General features: G+C 40.8%; 1 long non-coding RNA gene across 1 annotated transcript; it reads right to left on the bottom strand.

Moving 5' to 3' along the window:
* Positions 1–245: 245 nt before the first annotated feature.
* On the bottom strand, positions 246–6,487 carry LOC115637658. Its single transcript, XR_003997320.1, has 3 exons — positions 6,053–6,487; positions 3,348–3,436; positions 246–386 (listed from the first exon to the last, which is right to left on the bottom strand). It is a non-coding gene; the product is annotated as an uncharacterized LOC115637658 (long non-coding RNA).
* Between the last annotated feature and the right edge of the window lie 1,918 nt (positions 6,488–8,405).

Raw genomic sequence — 8,405 nt, 5'->3', positions numbered from 1 at the left:
AAGCTTCTTAAAAATTTTAAAAAACTTTATTTACTTTACATATAACAATAGTTTAGTTATATATTATAGACATATAGAAAGAGACCTTCTAAAAATGTTCAAATATATTACCAGCACGCGAAACCTTAAATTAGAGTGAATAAATGAAGACTCGGCACACCACTTCTGAAAGGTTGCTGAACCCTGCTTTAAAGAGCATAAAATTCACTCATTTAAAATACTATATATGCATTTTGTACCTTTAGAGCGCCTGATCCTGTAAACACTTGTGCAGAGACGTAACTATTCTTGCAAGTAGTCCATCCACTTACTTGTGTCTTCATTTATGGCCCAGGTATCTCATACTCCTTTGCAGAAAGATGTTTGTTGAATCACTTACAAGGATTCTGACAAAAAGACCCAGTAACAGAAGCTTGAATAAAATGGTCCAGAATAACTTACAGAATTTTAGACATAACATTAATGTTAATGGGGAAAAACCTTTCCGAATACAAATGTATAGCACAGATCAAATGTCTGTTTCTAATGTGCCCATTATCAAGCTGTCTGAGTTCGCTGCCCCCACTGACATTCTCTCTCATTCATAGTTTGTATTCAGTTCAAAACACAATAGAGCACCTTCTGTCTATAGAATTTTCTCTTCACTGGTAGCCTTAGAAAAATGTGTTCCTGTTTACACATACAGTAAAAGAGAATAAAAGCTTAAAAGTTATGGGAGTTACTTGTAGTTGCAGAACAAGGGTGATGAGACATGTTCAGCACAAAGAACTGTGTTGGGATCTCTAGGCCATCTAAATGCTTTGTGTCTCCTTTTATAATGCAGAGTAAAAAAGCCTAACATGATGGATACTAAGAAAAAACTTTTCTTAGGCAGAACTCTATATTAGGGATGCCAAGCTCTTTAAAAGGTCAATCACACAATTAATCCTCTGTTAAACAATAGAATACCATTTATTTAAGGTTTTTTGGATGTTTTCTACATTTTCAAATATATTGATTTCAATTACAACACAGAATACAAAGTGTGCAGTGCTCACTTTATATTTTTTATTACAAATATTTTCACTGTAAAAAATAAATAGTATTTTTCAATTCACTTAATACAAGTACTGTGTGCAGTCTCTTTATCATGAAAGTAGAACTTACAAATGTAGAATTAAGTACAAAACAACCTTCAAAAAAACCGGCATTCAAAAATAAAACATAAAACTTTAGCACCTACAAGTCCACTCAGTCCTATTTCTTGTTCAGCCAATCAAGTTTGTTTACATTTACAGGAGATAATGCTGCCCACTTCTTGATTACACTGTCACCTGAAAGTGAGAACAGGCATTTGCATGGCACTGTTATAGCTGGCGTCACAAGATATTTATGTGCCAGATTCGATAAAGATTTATATGCCCTTTCATGATTCACCCACCATGGTGTCCCTAGCCTCTGTTTGTCAAAGGGTGGAGATGGATGGCAGGAGAGAGATCACTTGATCATTACTTGTTAGGTTCACTCCCTCTGGGCACCTGGCATTGGCCACTGTCGGGAGACAGGATACTGGGCTGGACAGACCTTTGATCTGACCCAGTATAGCCATTCGTATAGCCGTTCTTATGTTCTTATTCCAGAGGACGTTTCCGTGCTGATGACAGATTCTGCTCAATAACATCCAAAGTAGTGTGGCCTGATGCATGTTCATTTTCATCATCTAAGTTAGACGACACCAACAAAAAGATTGATTTTCTTTTTTTTTTGATGGTTCGAGTTCTGTAGTTTCTGCATCAGACTGGTACTCTTTTAAGACTTCTGAAAACATGCTCCGCACCTCATCCCTCTCAGATTTTGGAAGGCACTTCAGATTCTTAAACCTTGGGTCGAGTGCTGTAGCTATCTCACATTTGTACCTTCTTTGCATTTTGTCAAATCTGTAGTGAAAGTGGTCTTAAATCAAACAACATATGCTGGGTCGGCATCCAAAACTGCCATAACATGAAATATATGGCAGAATGTGCGTAAAACAGAGCAGGAGACATACAATTCTCCCCCAAGGAGTTCAGCCACAAATTTAATTAATGCATTATTTTTTAATGAGTGTCATTGGCATGGAAGCATGTCCTCTGGAATGCCACAGCATACGAATGTTTAACATACCTGGCATGTAAATACCTAGCAATGCCTGCTACAACAGTGCCATGCAAACACCTGTTCTCATTTTCAGGTGACGTTGTCAATAAGAAGTAGGCAGCATTATCTCCTGTAAAAGTAAACAAACTTGTTGGTCTTACTCATTGTCTGAAAAAGAAGTAGGACTGAGTGGACTTGTAGGCTCTAAAGTGTTACATTGTTTTGTTTTTGAGTGCAGTTATGTAACAAGAAAATCTATATTTGTAAGTTGTACTTTCAGGATAGGGATTGCACTACAGTACTTGTATGATGTGAATTGAAAAATACTATTCCTTTTGTTTATCATTTTTACAGTGCAAATATTTGTAATAAAAAAATAATATACTGCGAACACTATACACTTTGTAGTCTGTGTTGTAAATTGAAATCAAATATTTGAAAATGCAGGAAAAACATCCCAAATATTTAATAAATTTCAATTGGTATTCTATTGTGTAACAGTGCAATTAAAACTGCAATTAATCATGATTAAAAAATTTTAATTGCAATTAATTTTGAGTTAATCGCAAGTTATCTGAGATTAAACAACAGACCTACTTTATATACACGTATACTGTGCTTGTGATCATCTCTGACAAAGAAGTTGTCTGTAGCAGTGTAAGTTGCTATAAGTGATCGAGTGCCATTTCCTCCTTGCCAAATCATGTGAAATTTCCCGATACTATACATCATAAATTCTTAACCCTTAGAGTGATTTTTCTCCTACCTGAGAGATGACCAGCTCTGAAGAGTTTTGTGGAAGCCAATAGGTGGTATAGGCTGAAGATCATGGAAGACTTCTGGCAAATGGGAATCGGGCTGGGTAAAGATGCACTCCAACACCTTCTCAGCTTCCATAAAACCCACCTCTTTCTCTGTTCTCCTAAGATGACCCCACACTCCCACCATCTTCTCTTGCTACCAGATTTGAATCCTCAGGGTGAAAACTCGCCAGAAGGGGTGGAGAGGGAAGGAGAAGGGAGGTGTGCTGGGATTCAGGCAAGTGGATGAGAAGGTACTGGAATGGAAAATAACATCAAGGTGGCAGGACTAGTGAAAAGCAGCAATAGGCACTTGGCCCAGGGTAGGGAATGAGCAGTAACCAATAATGATAGAGAAAGGTCCTGGAAATAAATTTTATTCAGCTGCACTGTTCTAAGGATCAACATAGGCACTGAGGAAAAAAAACTTACAGACAGTGCTGATCTGATCTTTTGGTACATCAGTTTAGTGTGCAGATGGCACTGAGAAAATCAACTTGATGCAGAAAGCGAAGGACAACCTAAAAAACAAAACAAAACAAAAGTAACTTACTGGAAAACTCAGACATACTACAATAGTGCCATCTAGTGAGAGAACAAGGAACAGCAAGACTAACTCCTCAATCAAAGCAATAGTGTACATCAACTGGAAATAGTTAGAAAACCTAAGACAAATATTTCCCATCATGGACAAAAACTGGAATTATAAAAGGTTGTATCTGTGATTTTTAAGAATTTGGTGGAAGGTCAGGGGTATGGAGGGAATGGAAAGTTATATAAATCAAAATAAGGTCCCTTTGAATTTGAAGAGTAGTCATCTATGCCTTTCTGCAGGCACACTTAAAGAGATGGGTGGATGGTGAAACAGTGCATTTTTTTTAAATAAAATGAGACAAGGACATGCATTCCAACAAGAGGACTTTGACAGATGTTTATATTATGAAATATTCAGACTGACAGGACCCTTTTCAACAGACAACTTTGTAAAGCCAATGAGGTCTTAAACTCAGAGCAGGAGGCTAGAACTCCTGAGTTTTTATCCCAGCTCTTACACTGACTAGATGTGATGCCTTTAGTAAATCAACTTCTCTGAGTCAGTTTCCTTACAAGGGTGAGGGTCCAAACAAGGGTTGGGTGAAGGCACAGATAGTCAGATACCACATCTCTCTCAGGGTGTTGCGAGGATTAACTATTTGTACAATGTTTTGAACTTGCCAAGTGTGATGTAAGTGATTAGAATTATTAGTAAAACAAACATGTGTGATGGCTGCTACTATCAAAACGTAAGTGTAAATACTGCACTTTAGAATTAAGTACTGCAGAAATGGATTAGGATGAAAGGCAGCAGTTCTGGCCACCAGATGGCCAAAGCAATTGCTAGAATTCTGTATAGTAGATTTTAAAAAAATAAAACAAAAAAAATCACAAAATCAATGCTACAGTAGTAATGAACAATAAATATGTGGGCAACCAGCAAACATCAGTCAGAATATACAGGCAGTAAACATATCAGCTATATTATATCAGCAGCAATAATCATTTAATGCAGGTGCACGCAGTATTTAGCGCCCAGACACAAATACATGCCAGATAAGTATATTTGCTCTTTAGACTCCACATAAGGAAAAGGCAAACTGCTGTTTTTTCTAGTTCTTAGTGTTCTTGTTGCAGGTTCCTTTGAGCCTCATTAGTGAATGCAGGCCCCAAGCACACTCATTTAATTCTCTCTATTAAGTCCTCTCCGTTGTTTGCTTATAATTTACTACCAAGCAGCATCAATAATTCAGAATTCTGGTCGCCTAACATTGTCTTGTGCCATTCCATAATATGGAGGGTGGCTGAATTTAACACTTTGAACACCAGGAAATATAATCTTAACTTCGTGTCTCCCACATCTCACACCCCTTGCAACCTCAACTCAACCTCAGCCTTTGAGCAATGCCCCAACCCATGCCTGTCAGATATCACAAGACCGTAACTCTCCTAGACTCTTTGTAATATTGGCTGCACTTGAGCCAAAACTTCCTAAAGAAGCCCCTACAGAAAGCAGGCTGACTGAAGTAACGTGCACACCAAATAGTCTCAGAAATCTGCCAATGGCAGGACTTTAACTCATACTATTTGGTGGTGCTCAGGTTTAAGGTTTATTGCTTGGTTCTCTAAACCACGAAGTGCCTCTGGAAGGGTCTGAATTTCTCTACACCGTAAGATGCTACAATATACAAGACATGAGAGAGCATATGCACAAATTGCACATGAAGTCTCAGGGCACATGCACAAATCACTCTCTGACATGCATCCTGGATGAGTGCCAATTTACAGAGCTGGGAAGACCCTCTAATAGCTTCTCTGATGAAACTGGATGCTGGGCACTAGCAGAGATCAATGCTAAACAAGTAATCTCAGTTTAGCATAGATCAGTCCCATAATTTGAGCCACAAATCTGTGCAAACCCCCCCCCCCAAAAAAAAGATACATTTTACTGACAGGTCTTTCTATGTCCAGAACCCCTTGATCAAATGCTAACCCTGCCTGAGATCCTGAGGCGGCACACCACTTTACAAGGCACATGAATTTAAATTAAAGCACTCTGAAAAGTGTTGTAACAAAAAGCTCTCCTCAGTGTTAATTAGAGATGCCAGTCCTCCTCCATAATTCTGAGACTTCCCTGTTATTCCTATAGAAGCAGGGCTGCTTCTGTAATTTCTGATGCCGTGTAAGAATTTACAGGTATCTGGGAGGAGCCCCATTTCTATAGACTCTACCACTTTTGTCCAAAAACACATCAGACCTTCCACCTACATTAAAAAGCCTCCACCCCACACACTTTTCCTAAGACAAGCATCTCTCTCATTCTTGTGTATTGCTACCAACCTCACAGCTGCACTCGCTTCAGCCTAAGTACCATGTACTCCTGTTCTTTTTGCGGAACCATGTTGGTGTATCCTCCCTTCTTCCCAATCTTTTAATATATTTTTTCCACCCCTGCTCTCACAACTCAAATGCACTCTCTTTTACTCCATCCAGCCCCTTTTTTGTACTATACAGCCTGGTGATCCTGGCTTCAAGTCTAGCTGCTCTTGAAGCCTCACCCTCTCCTCTGCCCTAATAAATGCAAAGCAAAAGTGACAACTCACCTTAGAAGCCTGTTTTCATCTTCCTGTTGGGGCAGGCCAGCAAATCTCCGATTGTCTCTTTCCCATCACTTCCAGCAGGGATGCCTCCTGCCTTCAGTCAGTGGGAATCCCCAGGTTAGTGCCCAGGCTGCAGACCTGCCAAGATTCGGGCTGCTCTGTCCATGCATGGAGCTCCCTAGGCCCTGAACAGAGGGACCCTGGACCTATTCCCCACATCCAAGGATGAGAGGCAGGAAGGCCCTTCCCCAGGGAGCCCCCCTCTCGGGAGGCCTCGGGGCACATGGAGCAGGAGTCTGGGTCTCCTGGCGTGGAGAGACACAGGGCACGTGCCAGGGTGGCTCGGCAAGCAGCTCCCCTCACCTGCTCTTTCTGGGAGCCAGCACAGGAAACAGAGACCAGGGAGGGGGAGGTCAGGCAAAGGGCACTTGCTCAATGGCAGAGCAGACTCCCTTCGCCTCTGGCGGTGGGGAGGAGATACTACAGGCAGGAAGTCCTGATGCTAAAAGCATGGGGATCATACCAGTGTCTGATGCTTGGCATCTCTCCAAGAGCACAAAACAGGGGCACCTTTACATGCCTCAAGGTTATCCAGCATGCTAAAACACTCAGTGAATTAAAACACTCCGGCCTTGTCTGTGTCGCAGCTTCTCTCAATGGTTACACCACTACTGAGGCTCACAGTTCTCCTGGTGCACAAACCTCAGAGGGCTGTTTTGCTTGCAAAACATAGTTCAGGGTGTTACGTTCCATGATGGGTCAAGGGAATGAAGCAGCAGCTCCCTCGGCCTCCTTCCTCAGGGTGTCAGACTTCTTGTGGGTTAGAATGGCAGTTCCTAACCACAGCAGGCTGTTTGTTATCTTGCAGAAAGAGACATGGGAGCTAGAAAACAGAAAGCCAACAAACAGGGCAGTTGGAGTGAGGGAGGCCCAAAAACCTGCAAAACCAAGATGGCAAACAGGTTGGCTTAATTTACACTTTGATTGGAGAAGTCCACTGCCTGTATGTAATGTTACAGAAATTGTTGAAGTTTGTATTGCACATTAGTAAAGTGGATAGAAACCATGGAGGAAGGGAAGGATGTGATACTCTCATGACCGGCCTCTTATGCTAATAGTTCAGGTATGCAGAGTGGGAGACTAGGTTGATCAGCAAGGAGAGCCTAGAATGACCTCAAAAGGCTGACAGCACCCAGCATATTAAACAAATTGGCTCAAATCAATTTAGAAATATTATGTGGCCTAACACCCTTGAAAAGAAAATGCACACACTAATGTGAACACTATAATGGAGGTCTCATGGAAATTAGATCTGGAGTGTAATCTTGTGGATTAGGCACTGGAGTGGGATTCAGGAGATATAGATTAAATTCTCACCTCTGTCAGAGACTGCCTCTTGACCTTAAGCATGTCCCTTCACCTCTGTACACCCCAGTTCCCATTTATAAAATGGAGAAAAGGATTTTTCTTTCTACCACCCTTTTTCTCTTTTATCTATTAATCCTGTATGGTCTTTGGGGCAGGCACTGTCTCTTACATGGCACATATCACATTAGGGACTTTAGGCACTAAAGAAAGTTAATTCAACAGCAGCTTTTTTTTTCTGTTTATATTTATTTTTGACAGCTCCTCCACCTCTCTCTCTCCAACCAAGCATTAGATTGAGTCTCAGAGGTTTTTAAAAGGTGTTGTACACTCATTTATCCTCCTCCTGTCTACCTGCCTTTTCCTCCCTCATGCTCCTCCAGCTGTCCTATCTTCTCCATTTTCCTATTTCTTTTACCACTCTGTGACTCAATTTAATCCACCTGGCAAAAAATTATACACTAGCTCCTAGTTAGTCATTAGAAACCAAATGGTCTACAAACTTCTAAAAGCAGGGCTTGAAATTCAGGAAAAAGGTACCTACCATTAAATACAAAGCAATTAATCACAACAGCATCATCATTCCACAAACCCCTGATTGTTCTATTTTCTTTCCCCCTCTACCCCTTGTAGAACTTTAGGACTTTTCCCCTGTAAGCATCTGTAAATCCTCTGTTACCCTGCAGTTTCCCTACATGGCATCTGTCAAGAAAATACAATTTAAAAAGACAAAACAAAACATGAAGCACAATCCAAGCTTCAGTTTTCTTCCAGTCTCTTCTCCCCTATCCCTGTGGAGGTACTCCAGTCCCCTTTTTTATGTATTCTCCCTTTTTTTAAATTGGAGCAGCATCTCAATCCCCTTGTTTTCTGTCACATTGTTCCTCCTCAGTGCTGTTGCTTCCCCAACCTTTGTTCTGCAAGATTTCTTACTGCAGCAAGCCCGTGATGGGGAGAGATGTTGGTTCCCAGTAATGGGGGAAATGGAAAC

Source organism: Gopherus evgoodei, chromosome 20 (genome assembly GCF_007399415.2).
Source record: "Gopherus evgoodei ecotype Sinaloan lineage chromosome 20, rGopEvg1_v1.p, whole genome shotgun sequence".
Classification (NCBI taxonomy): Eukaryota; Metazoa; Chordata; order Testudines; family Testudinidae; genus Gopherus; species Gopherus evgoodei.
Note: the sequence above shows the minus strand (reverse complement) of the source record. Positions and strands in the feature narration are given on the sequence as shown.